This window comes from Haplochromis burtoni, unplaced genomic scaffold (assembly GCF_018398535.1).
Source record: "Haplochromis burtoni strain Fernald_Lab_line unplaced genomic scaffold, NCSU_Asbu1 Contig_196, whole genome shotgun sequence".
NCBI classification, from domain to species: domain Eukaryota; kingdom Metazoa; phylum Chordata; class Actinopteri; order Cichliformes; family Cichlidae; genus Haplochromis; species Haplochromis burtoni.
Genome location: NW_024582557.1, coordinates 411,796 through 429,798, shown reverse-complemented (window position 1 = coordinate 429,798; position 18,003 = coordinate 411,796). Strand labels below are relative to the sequence as shown.

General features: G+C 39.9%; 1 long non-coding RNA gene across 13 annotated transcripts in view; it reads right to left on the bottom strand.

Annotated features, from left to right (window-relative positions):
* Window positions 1-18,003, bottom strand: part of LOC102302168 — a 445,058-nt gene that overhangs the window by 246,476 nt on the left and 180,579 nt on the right. For 6 of the 13 annotated variants that reach the window (XR_006055031.1, XR_006055030.1, XR_001336776.2 and 3 more), the window contains one exon: window positions 4,067-4,225. The exons of the other annotated variants lie outside the window; for them this stretch is intronic. This is a non-coding gene — a long non-coding RNA (uncharacterized LOC102302168). The remainder of the gene's footprint in view (window positions 1-4,066; window positions 4,226-18,003) is intronic. 13 annotated transcript variants of the gene reach the window in all.

The following is an 18,003-nucleotide window of genomic DNA, read 5'->3' as shown; positions in this document are numbered from 1 at the left end:
AAACCAAAAAGACAACACATAAATAAAACAGGTTGCAAACTACCAGAGGGTTCTTTAAAGGGAATCACATTACTGCCGATGCTGCATTTAACTTATATTAGTCCAATTAAATAAACTCCAAAAGCGCAATTAACTGTGCTCACTGTCCACCACATCCATCGGTGGGCAGGCATGAACAAAACCCAGCACTGCATGTTCTCCTGAGATGTGAGCATACTAATGGCTAGTGTAGCTTAGCATAACCCCTTAGTCCCACACTGAGGCATACTAATGTCGTCGAAGCCAATCGCGTCCCTGCCTCACTAAAGAGCATACTAATTACCAAGGCTGCCCTTCTTTGTGACCTTGGCAGGTCACTTAGCAGTGTGATCAGTCCCTGACTCCTAATAAAGACACTTTAACAGGGTGAGCCACGAGGGCAGAGAGCTTTTTTACTCCACGCTCTCCCTCACTCACTTTCAATTCAGTTTAATGGTGCGGTTTTAGTTTGAGAGCAGCATGGTATAAGGTGGTGAAAAAACCAAGCCATTTAATTTAGCAAAACGAACACTAGTAGAAAAGAACCAAACGATTTCTAATTCATAGCCAAAAACTTGATTCTCTGCATTCATTTTGACACATCATTCCATGATAACCACAGGTGTAATTAATGTCATTATTAAAGCCCTGGTACATCCTTGGTACAGTGGAATCGCTAAAAACACCATAACTGATTGTATTGATTACACCTGTGTTTACTCTGCGAAGATCTGTTCAAATTGCTAAAGAGTCTACTTTTTTAACCTTTCATTAACTTTAAACCCTGCTTTGTATACAAACTAATGGTGTACCAAAATACCCATGAACACATAAACATTTGCTGAAGTATTTCTAGAAAATCGAAAATCAAATCAAAAACAATTTGCTTTAAATTCATAAAGAGCTGTGAAAAGGGATTCTCTGGTCAAATTCATCATCCAGTCATCAATTATGGAAGTTGTCCAGGTCCTTAAGCAGTAGAAAAAGCCCCAGATCATCACTCTACCACCACTATGTTGGACTGTTGATATGTTAGTTTAATGAAATGTTATGTTAGTTCTATGGCAGATGGGTACAAACCTTCCAAAAAATTTCCAACTTTGGTCTCATCAGTTGACAGAACATTTTCCCAAAAGTCTTGGCGATCACCGAGATGTTTCGGGGCAAGAGTAAGATGAGCTTTTTCTCTCAGAATCAGAATCAGAAGACTTTATTTATCCCCAAGGGGCAATTAACAAACAACAGAGCAGCATAACGAAGATAAGGACAATAAGAACAGGCAATAAGAGTGAAATAATAAATCCAGAGAATATACAGTATATACAGTTTTGTTATTCTTCAATTATGAACACTAATATAACTGAGGCACAGAAGAATTGGAGAATTGGCCTTTGATCAGTGGTCTTTGGTCAGTGGGTTTTGGTCAGTGGTTGTTGATCAATGGTCATGAGAATTTGCATAACTAAGATTAAGGAACTGACCTCCCAGCCCATTGTTCCTTCAGTGGGCTGGTTTCAGTCATTATGTAAATGTACTGTTTATAAGATTGGGGAAACCTGCAGTCAGCTGAGACTGAAGAAGTCACTTGGATGAGTGACGAAACGTTTCTCCCACAAAACGCTACGTCCAGATGAACAGAATCAACTTTTTGGAGAAGAATTGGAGTTGTTTAGATGTTGCGGGCTCTTTTGTGACCTCCTGGATGAGTTATCAGTGGAGTAATTTTGGTAGCCCAGTGACTTCTAGGTTTCTTCATTCGGTAGTAATGGCTCTCACCTTGGTTCACTGAAAGCCTTGAAAATGGCCTCTAGACCGATACGCGTTAATAACTTTGTTTCTCGGCTGTTTCTTTAGATTTTAACCCAATGCTCTGTGGGGTTTTTTTTGTTGTTGTTGTTGTTGTTTTTAGATCTTTTACCCAACTTCACTTTTTTTTAGAAAGCTTCTATTTAAGTAATTTCTTGATCCAACAGGTCTGGCAACAAGCAGGTCCAATTTATCTATGATTTAATTACTTCAAATTAAATTACTTTTTCACACGAGTTCACACGAGGTTGGGATATGTTTTTCCCTTTAAGAACTGAATCATTATTTAAGAACTGCATTTTGTATTTTACTTGTGTTGTCTTTATGAACTACTAAAAATTGTTTGATGATCTGAAACATGGAAATGTGATAAATGTGCGAAAAAAATCAGGAAGGAGGTAAATACTTTTCCATACTGCTGTATGTAAGAACTACAAAAGGTTTTGTAGTTCTTTTCTTTAAGATGTACTGTACATTTGTGATGAAAGTGATGAAAGTATGCATTTTAAATAGGTGTGAAGTTAGATGTGCACTTGAATGATCTCATATGCTATTCATGGGCAGAAACACCTGGCTGACTTCTTAGAATTGATGGAAAGACACCAGTAGCTCAGAAATATTACTCTTCACAGTGGCAACGAACAGAAGAGGAGTGCACATGACAAACCTTAAGGCAGATGGGCTAAAGCAGCAGAAGACCACTCCTGAAAAGTCTGACTTTGCAAAGGGCTCAAGCTCACCAAAACTGGACAGTTGATGGCTGGTCTGACGGACTGCCATTTCTGCTGAGACTGGAGGGGCAGAAACTGGTGTCAGTGTTAATAATGTGGGTAGCTTTCTAAGGGGGTGGTGTGGAAAAGATTTTTTTCTTGGAAAAATTTGGGACTCTTGGTGTATTTGGCTCTACATCTGCAGTTTTTTATGTGCTTCACGCAGGTCTAGTTTAGCAACATTACTTTAGTCTCAGGTCTACTTCATACAGGCCCTCATCAAGCCCAGGTCATGACATCGGGCCCTTGTTTGGCATACAGGTCACTGGTTTGTGCCACTGCGTATCGTTACTAACTATGTGAATTCTCCCATGACTACATTGTATTTTAATGGCAGTATAAAGAATTAAAATGAAAAAATAAATTAAAAAATTTCTGGAAGAGGAAAGGAAAGCCACCTGAATTGATGGTCTCTATTAATATTTTCCTTCAGTAGGCCTACGTTATATTATGTTAGTAATTCCAGAACAGAGTCTGCCATGTGTAGTGCAGACCGGGGCACTGGTATGAAAAATAGTCAAATGAGAGACAGAAAAGCTCCATAAGTTACAAAAAGAAATTGTATAATTACACATGATCAGAGCTATTAATAGCACCAGTATTCATAACATGAATAAAAAGGGTTTTTTATTCATTATTAGGGCAGTACAACTACCTTATTTTATTTGCTATTAATATCAGTTTCTTTTGTGTTTGTGAATTAACTATATTAAACTTGGATAAATTCATTTTTATTTATATAGCACCAAGCCAAAACAACAGCTGCCTCAAGGTGCTTTATATTGTAAGGTAAAAAAAACATACAATAGTTGACCAAAACAATCAGACAGCCCCCACTTGGCAACAGTGGGAAGGAAAAACTTTTAACAGGAAGAAAGCTCTGGTAGAACCAGGCTCAGGGAGAGGCAGCTATCTGCTGTGACCAGCTGGTGGTGAGGGAAGACAGACAGATCTGCACATTTGCTTCAAGTTCTTTCTTTTGAAATCTCTCTGTGTGAAAAGGGCATTCACATAAACTGGGCATACACTTTACTAAAAGGTGTGGCTATGAGAGACCTGCAGAAATTATGTAATAGAATTGTGTCAACATAATACAAAATATTCCATGGGACGCACAAGTGTTCGTTAACTTGTGCAATGATTTTTGAAACAGTTCATGAGTAGGCAGCATTACTGCTAATAGGGTTTTTCTCTGCATGTGCATTGTGTTTTTTCCCCACTGTACTGTACATTTGTTGACTCGCATCCTGTGTTTGATACTTTAAAAAGAAGCATCAAACATTTCCACATTTTCCTTCTCTCCTTCTACGTTCACACAGACACACAGTTTTCTGTCCCTCTGCCTTGATCCTTCTCCATTTCCATCTGTCCCTCTCTGTCTCTCTCCCCCACCCCTTCCATCCATCCTTCTCTCTAGTGGCGCTGGACACACAGGTAGTGAAGCAGCAGGCGGTGTGGTGCTGGATAATTACCTAGTGTTTGGAGCTCCACAGGAGCCTGGGCCATCCGGGGAGAGGAGGAGGGGGGGCAGCGGCAAGCCTGGCTGTATTTATAATGCACTCCGCTAACAGTACACTCCAACACTTTGCCAGTGGAAATGCAGGCCCAAATAAATGGGCTTTTGTTGCCACCTGAAAAGGAAACGTAAGAAGATGCACTTTTCATCTGCCTCTTTACCCCTCATTTTTCATGCTGCTGACTCTCAGCCATACCCACCCCCCCACTCCTGCTGTTTCTCCCTTCATTTACCTGCAAATTCCGCCCCCAGACAGTTTTACACAAGACAATTTTACACAAGAAAACATAGTGTAGAGATGCTTATGACTGGGATTAAGTTTGTTTGTTTGTTTGCCTGAATGGTGCTGAGGCTTTGTGCACACCATGGGAAATATGATCCATAGCTGTCAAGAAAAGCAGATGAGGTGATGAACAAATACTCATAAAAATGCACACAAACACACACACACACACACACCAGTCACATATCTGTGACTTCAGAGGACATTTAAATTCCTGGAGACAATGAAAAACTGAGTTATGCTATCAATACTTGCTTTTTGCTACCATAAAATACGTAACCATAATTTGACTGTGTGAATCTCAGGCTATATAAAAAGACCAACATAGCCATGACATTGCCACATGCCTTCTGAACGCCACATTTTTAACCTGCAAGATTTATAAAAGAAGCAGCCTAAGGGTGCAAATAGAATTTTGGCTGCTTTCATGTTGGAGTTTTTTGAGCCCAAAACATCTCTCAAGGACAGGCAAAGTGCTGAGTTATCAGCTCAGGATATAGGATAGCTCCATAATTGGTGCAAAGACACAGATCAACAAAATACTACAATTTCAAAGCACAAACTTTAATGTTCTCACCAGTGTTGGTCAAGTTACTTGAAAAAAGTAATCAGTAACTAATTACTGATTACTCCCCCCCAAAACTAATTCCGTTACGTTACTGATTACTTATTTTCAAAAGTAATTAGTTACTTAGTTACTTTTCAAAAACACGATTTACAACCTGAATAGGTGATAAAGCGAGAGATCTTTCAGCCCAATTCTACTTTTTCTGCATAATCCATCATACAAAATGTAATCAAATGGAAAAGTCTCTTTTTTTTAAACTTGTTTTATTAGTTGTAATCTTTTAACTTTATGCATCAAGCGAAAATTAAATTATATGCAACATTCTTTGACTGGAAGAAATTTATTTAACATTTAAACCTATTTTCTGCACATTCCAGCACATAAAATAAAATATTTTTTGTGTTTACACTCAGTCTTTCAAATAGATGCCAGTGAAACACAGCAGAAAATAAATAAAATCAATAACTCAGCAGTCCTGTTGCTCTATTTTCACCTGTATAGCAGGTGGATGTGTGCCCTGGTGCAGGTGTGTTGCAGCGGTCAGTGGAAGAATCCGCAAGTTTGTCTGTGAATTTCCCATCCCCAGGTAGCGCACTCGGTGCTTGCTCGGAAGTTAAGGGGGGTTTTCGCTGTAAAAAGAAGTTTTCTTCACACGCAGTGAACAGCGGACGCTAATGTTTTTGTCACTTTTTATGGAATCAAACTCAAAATAAGGTCAGTACTTCCACGCTTTAAACACTGCACGCTCATACTCTCTCCCGCACTCGATATATTATCCATTGTTGATCTGCACACAGCTGTTGCCACGAACGTCGCACTCGCTTACGTCATTGTCATGAGACACTCTCGCAAAAAAAATCACGGTTTTAGTAAGGCAGTAATGCAGCGTGCTTACGGGAACGTAACAGTAATCTAATTACCTTTTTTGCAATAGTAATCCCTTACTTTACTCGTTACTTGAAAAAAGTAATCGGATTACACGTTACTGCCCATCTCTGGTTCTCACAGCTAGCAAGACATATTTTCAGTCAAATAACTAAAAAAAAAAAACAAGGCCTCCAAAAGACACCAACAGCTCAAACACAGTAATTAGGTCCAGTTTTGTAACTCTGGTTGTAATATAGATAAGAACAGACAGCAGACCATGTTCCTAACTTTAAACTTTAGCACAAGGTAGGTTTGGAGTCAGAAGTTACTATATTTGGATTACAGGTAAGTTATTAGCTGATTCAATATTGGTTAGCAAGCTAAGTTAGCACACGCACAGGCATAGATAGATCAAATAATTTTTTTTGATATTTCAATTAAATTGGCCCAAAATCACCCAAATATGGCTAAATCTACTTGTGAGACCTATCTACCTAACATACATGTCAATCAAAACAATCACAACCTTACCCAACCCAGCCATCACACTATTGTAATGAAGGTGGAAACAACAACCTGAGACATTTTTTTTGTACCAGGCTAAAAATAAGTTAAGTTTTTCAATTTAATATGGTTGTTTATGGGGGCTGACTCACCTTTGGAGCAATCTCAAGTGGCCACAAGGGAAGGTGCACAGACACACACACACAAAAACACACAAAAAAAAAACTGGAAAACCTGGCAATCTGAGTATGGCCAAACAAATCCCAAGAAAAAGGCATTTTGTTTGGTGCTCATCAGCCAAATGAATAATGGAGCCTTCTAACTAGATTCATAGTGAAACCACAATGCACCTGACCCACTGAAGTGGAGTGGAGTGGGCAAGCGCAGCGCCAGCAGCAGCATCCGGTTGGCCAGTTGTCCAGACTCCATTAGCCTAGAAGAGCCATCAGTGAGGATTAGACAGGAGCCCTTTTCAATCCTCATCCAGCGTAACATCCAAGCCCCCCCCCTTCTCCTAACCCCCGTCCCTCGCCAGCTCTCTGAGCATGAGCCAGGTTTTCCTGACTGGGCCACAAGCTCGGCCAGAGCCCTCATGTCTCTGGAGCCTCTGCCACTCTCCGCTTTAGCCTCAGCTGCTGGAGATGTTGTCCCTAATTAACAAGGGATTAAGCCATCATCTCGGCTTGTAATACAGCCTGGATGGGAATTCCAATATGGATGCTGGGATGAGGGGGGGAGGGGCTGAGGGTAAGGGAGATTGGACTGGGTAGAAAGAGAGAAAGGGAGAGAAACTAGTGGCGTTTAGCAGCTCAGTAAATTACTCTTGACCCGTAGGACTGAGGGGAGTCTATCGGCACGGCAAGCTGGCTGCCAATTACAACAGCTCAGGCCTGCCAAAAGTTTTATTGGGTGGAGGGCGGGGGCAAGTTAGGAGGTGATTGCTGTGCATATGCGTGTGTGTGTGTGTGTGTGTGTTGGGGGGGGTTCATTTTTAATGGCCTTTCACCATATTACTTTCTGTCAGGATTGGAAGTGTTTGCATTTGGAGGGATATTGACATAATTATGATGAGAATTTGATGGAGGTTGAAAATGAAAATAGAACTTTTTTTTACAGTCCCCACAAGCCACTGTGTTCATTACACTGTCAGACAGAAATGTTTTATTCAGCTTTGTCTCCACTGACTGCTAAGATTTGGTATCTGCTATCCCCACATCATTACATTTACAATCAGTCTTACCACTTTTGTTAGTATTACAATTAATAATAACGTTACTGTCAATGTTTTTTATAGCAATAATAGCACTTTTAATAATCATTGTAAATATCTATAACCCAAACTAAAAGTCATTTCATTATTTTTCTAGACATGTGCTGTCCCTAATGCTTCCTACCAACAATCAAAAGTGAGGGTGACGAACTAAAGTCCATACAGTCTCTTACTACGGTTGGGCTACTATTTATGACCAGATCTTCATGCAAGTCTCTGGAAGAATGTTCTTTCAGCAGTATTATGAATTTCAGTTTTTTATACTTGAATATTTAGCATGGTTTTTAACTGACCTAAAAAAACATGATGCATTAATTTTTGTACAAGCATATTCTTAAATATTGAACATGATTCAAATGATAAAGAAATAAATAAATGGGAAAATACAAGTGAGGTTGATGGTGTTGAGTTTGGCCCACACCGGGGTGCCTGTCTCATTAGCCAGCTAGGCCTAGGTCACAGTAGGCTTGTGTGCCTTCGAAGATTTACGTGATACTCAGGGGGAGGACAATAGAGAGCCAGTGCCCGCTGACCACCGACAAGAGAACAAGTGAGAGAATATCTCGCTTGCAGGGAAACAAAAGTAACTGTTGATGGGATGATCCTTCCTCAGGTTCACCAAAGAAAGCATTTATGAATTTATTTCTAGACCTTGCTGACCAATGGCTGTTTCATCTTAGCATGAGTTGAACTACACAGGGAGTGAGTTTGGGTTTGTGGGAAGAGCTGAAGTGCACCATTGTAACAAAAGGGATGTGCTTGATCAGAAGATCAGTACACTGAGACAATGATAAGGTCCCCGTGGTACAATGCTGGATTCACCAAATTCTGACGCTACCGTTCAAATGTGGCAGAAGAAATCTCCACTGGTTTTCATCGTCTTCTACTTTCTAACTTTGGTGCAAATTGTAGCCTCAGTTTCCCGCTGCCAGGAGTCGTGTCTGGTTGGGTCGTCTTCTGCTGTAGCTCATCTGCTTCAAGGTTGCCTGTGTTGTGCATTCAGACCTGTTCTTCTGCATACCTTTGAGTTACTGATGCCTTCCTATCAGCTTGAAGTAGTCTTGTCATTCTCTTCTGAACTCTGAGATCAGCAAAGCATTTTCAGTTAGAGAACTACCGCTCATTCTGAAGCTCAGGTTGTACTTTAGCAGGTATTTTTGACCATTCTTTAAAGCAATCTATTATAGCAATCTATTATGTATTTAGTAAAATCAGTTTATATTTTTGTGGTACTACTTTCTGTGTAAAGTAGAGAACACCAAGTGTGGTGTATGTGCACATTGATATGCCTGTGCCTTTTCCACAACATGGTTAATATAGTAAGTTACTAACAACCAAAAGGTGTTGTTACTTTACAAGTTAAGTTATAAGAGAGAATATAACACAATCAGTTGTTTGCATGTGCTTGGCTGTTTAAATAGTTGTGTTAACGAGTGGATGAAGGTGGTCCCTGACTTACTTTCCTCCTAAGGGGACACCCGGAACCAAAACACGCCAGCAAAATAGAACAGAATAACAGAGACACTGGATTCCCTCACCGTACCAAGGTCATGCTATTACTGCTTGAGTAGGCTTGGAGTGTAGGTTGGACCAACCTGAGGAGGAGTTTTTCCACAGCATATTCATTCTGGGCAGATTTTAGTCTTTTTTGTTCATTTATTTTTGAATATTACTTATAATATTACTCATCTGTGTTGGAAATGGGCCACATAAATAAATCTGCCTTTCTTGGCCACAGTTACAGAAAATGCTATGATGGGTTAATAAAGAGTTCTTCTGATTTACTTCCACAACATTTTTTCCTGGCAAAAGCATGACCACCTTTCTCTTCTTTTCAACCCTTTCCTGCTCCAATGTATTTCGCTTTTTCTCAATAAATTCTTGTAACGATTACATGCAGGGAGTGCAGAGTTATTAGGCAAATGAGTATTTTGTCCACATAATCCTCTTCATGCATGTTGTCTTGCTCCAAGCTGTATAGGCTCGAAAGCCTACTACCAATTAAGAATATTAGGTGATGTGCATCTCTGTAATGAGAAGGGGTGTGGTCTAATGACATCAACACCCTATATCAGGTGTGCATAATTATTAGGCAACATCCTTTCCTTTGGCAAAATGGGTCAAAAGAAGGACTTGACAGGCTCAGAAAAGTCAAAAATAGTGAGATATCTTGCATAGGGATGCAGCAGTCTCAAAATTGCAAAGCTTCTGAAGCGTGATCCTCGAACAATCAAGCGTTTCATTCAAAATAGTCAACAGGGTCGCAAGAAGCGTGTGGAAAAACCAAGGCGCAAAATAACTGCCCATGAACTGAGAAAAGTCAAGCGTGCAGCACAAGGTGTGCAATACTCAGACACATGGCCAAGGTAAGAAAGGCTGAAAGACGACCACCACTGAACAAGACACACAAGCTGAAACGTCAAGACTGGGCCAAGAAATATCTCAAGACTGGTTTTTCTAAGGTTTTATGGACTGATGAAATGAGAGTGAGTCTTGATGGGCCAGATGGATGGGCCCGTGGCTGGATTGGTAAAGGGCAGAGAGCTCCAGTCTGACTCAGACGCCAGCAAGGTGGAGGTGGAGTACTGGTTTGGGCTGGTATCATCAAAGATGAGCTTGTGGGGCCTTTTCGGGTTGAGGATGGAGTCAAGCTCAACTCCCAGTCCTACTGCCAGTTTCTGGAAGACACCTTCTTCAAGCAGTGGTACAGGAAGAAGTCTGCATCCTTCAAGAAAAACATGATTTTCATGCAGGACAATGCTCCATCACACGCGTCCAAGTACTCCACAGCGTGGCTGGCAAGAAAGGGTATAAAAGAAGAAAAACTAATGACATGGCCTCCTTGTTCACCTGATCTGAACCCCATTGAGAACCTGTGGTCCATCATCAAATGTGAGATTTACAAGGAGGGAAAACAGTACACCTCTCTGAACAGTGTCTGGGAGGCTGTGGTTGCTGCTGCACGCAATGTTGATGGTGAACAGATCAAAACACTGACAGAATCCATGGATGGCAGGCTTTTGAGTGTCCTTGCAAAGAAAGGTGCTATATTGGTCGCTGATTTGTTTTTGTTTTGTTTTTGAATGTCAGAAATTTATATTTGTGAATGTGGAGATGTTATATTGGTTTCACTGGTAAAAATAAATAATTGAAATGGGTATATATTTGTTTTTTGTTGAGTTGCCTAATAATTATGCACAGTAATAGTCACCTGCACACACAGATATCCCCCTAAAATAGCTAAAACTAAAAACAAACTAAAAACTACTTCCAAAAACATTCAGCTTTGATATTAATGAGTTTTTTGGGTTCATTGAGAACATGGTTGTTGTTCAATAATAAAATTATTCCTCAAAAATACAACTTGCCTAATAATTCTGCACTCCCTGTATAATTATTTTTATATCCATTTATATATAATTTATATTTGTATTTTGATATACATTTCACCCAAAATATTTCCAGTTTTGATTGATCATTATGAGTGATCATTATGGGTTATAACTCTGAATTTATTCAAATCCTCTGTACTTAAATAAAATTTCAGTTTTAAATAAATTACTATTGAAACACCACAATTACCATGTAGCATAGTGTATTTCACTTTAGACTACCTACAGACACAGTGCTGTATGGAAGCATATTAATGGAAATTGGAAAGAACAAGTGTGGCATGAAAAAGTGCCCGAGCAACAGAATGACCGAAGTACTTGGTAGAACTTCATAAGCAGTGGACTGGAGCTGGTGTCACTGTATCAAGTGCCACCATGCGAACGTTTTCAGGATGCATTTGTAATTTTAAGCCTTTCCTCAACCAGAGAGACATTATCAGGAACTTCTTACCCGAGTTAAGGAGATAAAGAACAGCACGGCTGCTCATGCTCCAAAGTCCTTTTTTTTTTTTTTTAGATCAAATAAATTTGTAACATGTAATTTGCAAATCCACTTCTTAGACTCCAAAGCAGAGGAGCACAGAATCCAGGTAATTGTTTAAAATTTGATTGTGATGACTTGAGATTTCATGTCATATGCTGGTGTTGGCTGGTCCACAGTATGTCATGAAGCTTAGTGTCAGTGCAGCATATACCAGATTTTAGAGCTTTTCTTGCTTACATCTGCTGACAAGCTTTGTAAAGATGCCGATTTCATTTAAACTCCAATGGATACATCAGAGAGTAAAATCTAATGCAATGAGGGTGCTGCACCAAAAGCCTCCTTGTGGTTACTATGGTTGGCAGCAGATTACTATCAAACCACTGAATGGCAGTGGAAAATTGAGTTTTCTTTATCACTGAAAACAACACATTGGGTTTGTATCACATTCACACAGGTTCGCTACTGCTAAGCGAGTAGTTTGGAATTCAAGTGAGCATTTTCCATACATAGCAACTGCAACAATCTTGAGGAGGTTTTCTATACGCCTATGCCAGTGTTTTCCAACTACTGTGCCGCGGCACATAGGTGTGCTGTGAGAAATGATCAGGTGTGTCGTGGAAGATTATTTAGTTTCACCTGATTAGTGCGATCGGTGTGAGTGACGCGCAGAACAATTACATTCTCTTCCACTAGAGGGCAGTACAACTACCTGCTCTAATTAAATGGGTTGTCAATTGCCAGTAAAACAGAAGAAGACAAAGGAGAAATTATGTAATAGTCATGCTGTCATAATAGCAATAGAGTTGTCAGTCTGACCTGGGTCCTGGAGAAAATTCCGACCCAGATGAAGGACCTAGCATGAGTAATGGTCAGAAGAAATCAAAAAAGGTATACTGGGGCCAAACCAAACCAATTTTGCTATACCTGGTGAGCAGGAAAAAATGATCAATATGCTTTTGTGACATTTTTGTTTGGTGGTGTGCCGTGTGATTTTTCTAATGGGAAATATGTGCCATGGCTCCAAAAGGTTGGGAAACACTGCTCTATACAACCAATTTCACATAGTGGCAGCAAGCAACCTCCCCCAGCCACAAACTGGCTAGGTAACACATATAATAATAGCAACTGAGATGTTCACTGGTCAGCATCTAGGCCTGTGTGACTGGGGCTTCAACATTCCATTTCACAGAAAATGTAAGCAATTTCCAGCAACCACATTTTCCCTTACTGGTCACATGGGTGCCCATCAGTCTAATCTTATCCTTTAATCTATTTAACACTATTCTGTGAGACCAGATTGGACAAAGTTGGGTCTAACAGCTTTTCTGTTATGCTTTTTTTTCCTTTATGGTTAATACCTCGAATCATGTGTTACAGAAACACGCCTTCAGTCCCCCCACCACCCACCTATCTCTGAACTCACCCCTCACGGGGAGCAACCCGAGGACCTCAGGGTTTCACTTGAGCTCACATGAGGTTAAAAGTACATTTTCATTTAACTTAATTCATCATTTAGAGTAAGGAACTGTAAAAGCACTACATGTAGAGTGACGATCTGAACACTGAAACTGCCCTCACTGCTTGGTGGTGGTGATGATGGTGGTGGTGGTGGGGGGGTCCAGCCCGCCACTGTCTGCTGCTGATGTAAACTGATGCAACCTTCATTCAAGACAAAGCAACCAAAAAGAAAAAAAATCTCAAGTATCAGTGTCCACTATGAAAAGCAATACACACAGTGTGTTTGGTGGCGAGTTGCACTGGGGTTTCATAAACCAGACCTAATAATTGATGATGCTGTTGGATAACGATCAAGCTGAAGCATCTCCACAAGAACGTGTGTGTTTTGGCGGGTGGTGGTGTGTGTGTATGTGTGCGTGTGTGTGTGTGTGTGTGTGTGTGTGTGTGTGTGTGTGCTGTGTGTGTGTGGGTGTGCTGTGTGTGTGTGTGTGTGTTGTGCCGACATAGACAGTGAAAGTGGAAGAGACAGTGTGTGTCAGAGTTCTTTTGAGGAAGACTAAAAGGAGAAAAAGAGGTTTGGAGAAAGGAGTGTGAGTAATGTGCAGCAGATGCACACACATGGTCACAGATATACCCACACGCATGCATATTTCAAGTCTGTCTGCCAAGAATGATGTTCATAAGCAACTAATTTGCAGTAGTAACAACTATAATGCTGCAAGGAAGACATTTTTATCAAACAGAGACATTCATACCGAAAGTGCGTGCAGTACATTTCATTTGTTTTCTTATGTCTGTTCTTGGCAACCAAAGAATGATAAATTATAGTTTTAAAAAGAACACCTCTACTCCTTATGTTCATACCTACTTGCAGAGAGTAAGACGAGACGATTGAATCAGTTTAATCTTTCTAACCTCCAGTTTAACCCTACGTCTGACAACTGAGGGGTAAGGGACGAGTTAGATAGACATTAACCTTCTTGAGGAATTTTGGCCTATTTGGCAGAATTAAATGAAAAGGCTTATGAAAAAAGAACTGCAAGGCCAGTGCAAGGACACCATCTAGTTTTTGAATAAATGTTTGTTTACCACATGGATAAAACAAATCTATTAGATTATTTAGATATGCTTGTGTTGCCATTTCTGGTAGCATTTGATTTGAGAATTCACATCATCTCCACATAATCACCGCCATTCACTCTTTAATTCTATGAACAGAGGTATTCATTATTTTTTGCCAGAATATTTCACATTGTTTTTTGTTTGGTGATGGAGAGAGCAAGATTTTAAAATTCCCCCCAGCTTTTCTCGGTCTGTAGAGAACACGATTGTTCATTATGTCCTTATAGTTGTTGACATCTTACAGAAAGAGGAAATTCCAAAAAAAAGCTCAGGCATCATTATCATCACCATCAAAAAAAAAAACCGTGAGAGCAGTGAAAATGCTAACTTGGATTTATTAATATTTAACCAATCACCATTTTGCTGCTGGCTTTCACAAGTAATTGGTTTGTAACAGATGATGGGCTCACTGAGATGACATTGGTGATGTCCAGGGAAAGTTTATCTTCCAACGAGCCTCAGTTATTAAAGAGAATGGACTGGTTCTTGTATAGCGCTTTTCTTCTCTACCTGAGAACTCAAAGCACTTTTTACCTCCTATGCTTAAATGTTTTCTATCTAACATTCACACAGATGGATGCGTCAGAGAGCAATTTGGGGTTAGTATCTTGCCCAAGGATGTTTGGCATGAAGACTGGAGCAGCCAGGGATGGATCCACCTTACTTCCGATTAGTAGATGACCCCCTCTACCTCCTGAGCTACAGCCACCTCATCAAGATTTACAAGATGTCTTCTCTCTCTACCATGAGATGCTAGTCAGTCTTGTGGTTGGAATATATTTCTATTGCCATTCTGTTCAATGTATCTTCTTCCTTAAACCTTAAACACAGTCATTCTTTCAAATATATGCACAAGTTGGTCTTTCCAATACATGCCTTGATTCCAAGTGATATCAGTCCTCTTATAGAGAATGAAACAGGCCACATTAAAGGGTGTAAGTCGCAAGTTTGTCAGCCATAGTTTATGCCTTGCGTGGGAGGTTTTTCCCACCTTTTTATTTTCACTTGCTTTTTACATTTCTGTTTACTTGCTAGTTTTTCCAAGCAAAATATTTCTCATCACAACATACTGAAAAGTGAGAAAACAGGGTATTTAAATGTGATGTGTTTTTAGACAAATAACCATATGTGAGTAGGTAGGAGTGACAGATCTCAGTAAACTCAGCATAAAAAAACAAAGGATGCTTTTGAGACATATACCAGTATCTGTCGCAGGGCGCCAGTATTTGACTCTGTGGAAGGGAGATCAGACCTCCAAAAACAAGTTATCTTGTTTTGTATCAGATCTTGGTGTTTCCCACCCTGAAGACACTCCCACCTCAGTAAAGTAATCTACAATCAGCCCCATTGGCTATTTGTCAACAAGAGTGTATTTTTACGTAAACCACAACCTCCTCCTAAACCAAACCAAACCGTTTATAGAATGCAACAGAAAAGCAACCATATTAACCCTGCATATTATAACAAATGTTGATAAACATGAGTGTTCTCATCCTGTCTATGCTATGCAAGGAGCAAAATCGTAAAACTTGAATGTATTTTAGCCATAATATAAAATACAGTGCAAACATCTGTAGCCAGTGTCAGAGCATAGTGATTTGTTCACCCAACCATCGACAGCCAACCAACCAGTCAGCAACAATTACACTTTCAGCAAAAGGTACTTGATGAGATATAGGTCACACATGAAGAATTTCATCTTCTACATATCTTCAGCACTTTTCTAAGTGTGTGTGTGTGTGTGTGTGTGTGTGTGTGTGTGTGTGTGTGTGTGTGTGTGTGAAGTCATTGTTTTCTGGTCAGTGAAGCTGCGCCAGGTTGACGTATTCCCCATCAAGTGCAATGACAATTAGACAGTAACTAACCAGCTATTTCCCTTCATTACCTCTCAACGCATCGTGCTGTGAGTGGGTGTGGGGTTTGCACGTGTTTGTGTGTACCTAGGCCGCATGCTGACAGGATGAAAAAGAAAGAGTTAGCATTTACAGAAATATGGGCATAAATATGATATATGAAAATATACAAACTCCCTGCAAGAAGAGACTTATTTGCATGGTGTACCCAGTTACCCCTGGCTGATCAGTGAGAATAACTTACATGGTAAGCACATCCTGCAGGTATAGACCACCTGCCTATGGCAGAGTTTATTCCTGTAAACATACTTTCAAAAGAGCATCTTATCATGCCATCCTGTCTCTTTTCTGTATCTTTAATATGTTTCCTGCCCCCTCCATTTCCCTTCTACTCCTTTTTCATTCCCCTTTCTTTCGCTTCCTTTTCTGTATCTTGTCTTTTCCCCCCTCTCTTACTGCCACCCAGCACCCACATAAGGATACAAACATTGCCATTTTTCTCCTCCTGCACAAGGCCCACCACATAGCCATTTGCATAACAATCTCCACTTGTTTTTCTGCTTAGATGGAATTCACAGCATGGTGCCAGCATGACTGAGACAGGGGTCATTGCTATGTATATCAGAGAGAGAGGAAGAGAGAGAGAGAGGTGGAGAGACAGCAGCGTTTATGGCAGCGTGAGGAGAGGTAGGTTGCAGTTGCAAAAATACACATCTAGACACACAAACCCTTCCATAAAGAGACTCATCGGCATACATGCACTGACTGATGGAGAGTGGTGGAAATACACCCTGAAAATACAGAGGATGCAGATGAAAGCGTCTGACTGCATACCAGCTTTTCAATGTAAAGCCACATTAAAGGACAAGAATGACACTACTGAAGAAATCAGCAACAACTTCTGCTCATTGTTTCTTTTCTTATCTACTCATCACACATTATCTGAAAAAACACAACATTTCCCAGTATGAACTGAAGCCAAGAAGCCGTTTGTTCTGTAGGCTGTTTTCTTCCATTTAGCGCGCATTCTTACACAGGTTTCTGGCTATGTGATTCTTTTCTCTGATAAATGGTCAGTGTGTCAGATGAGGAGATTGTAGAGTTAGGAAGTCTCACCATACCTGGGCTGAGAGACAGTTTACTCTGTATAGCTACATTTCTCCACTGGTTTAAATTATAAAAGAAAACAATCAAGTCTGACAGGTGTATGTGATATAAATTTTAAGAATTGAATGGAAACAAGGAGGAACATTAGCCTTTTATTTAGATCACATAACAGAACTTGTTGCTCTTACACTGCATGTTGCCCAAATGTGGCATTGATCAACTCTGATACACTACACAGAATAATATGATCAGCTGTCACTTCCAACAGTGTATTTTGTTCTTGATGCTCAGTACTGTTCAGGTCAAAACGTGTTCATGATGATATCACATAATCAGGCACAACCGATTTTTGTCCTGTTTTGTAGTTGGCTTTACAGATAATGTAGAATTTCCAAACTAGCTGGGGCCATTTCTAAGTTTGCTTTCAAATCACTTCTATTCAGTTTTATTTTTATAGTGCCAAATTGCAGTGACATTTGTCTCAAAATGCTTCATAGTGTAAAGTAAAGACTGTACAATATGTACCAAGATTTGGGAGAAAAACCTAAATAATCAGACAAACCCCTATAAGGAAGCAGTTGGTGAAAGTGAGAAGGAAAAACTCCCAACCAATCTGCTGCAAGCAGTTGGAGGTGTTGGTGGAGAGTTCTGGCCTTTGTAAATGTAAACACACAAATACACGTATATACATTAGAGGTGGGAATCACCATACATCTCACGATACGATATTATCACAATACTTAACGCACGATATGATATTATTGCAATTTTTTAAAATATTTTGCGATATTTAGATTCTGTACATAAAGGTAAACTTTATCAATATTAATTTTATCTAATAACAAAGTCTCGAACTCAGTCTTTCTCTCATTTCAGTCAGTTTTATTGTTGACAAACTGAACAGTTTGTATTACAGTCTAGTCCAACTTAACTGAATGCAACCATCTGGTACAATTATAGCTATTCTGAACTATGCAATTTATGA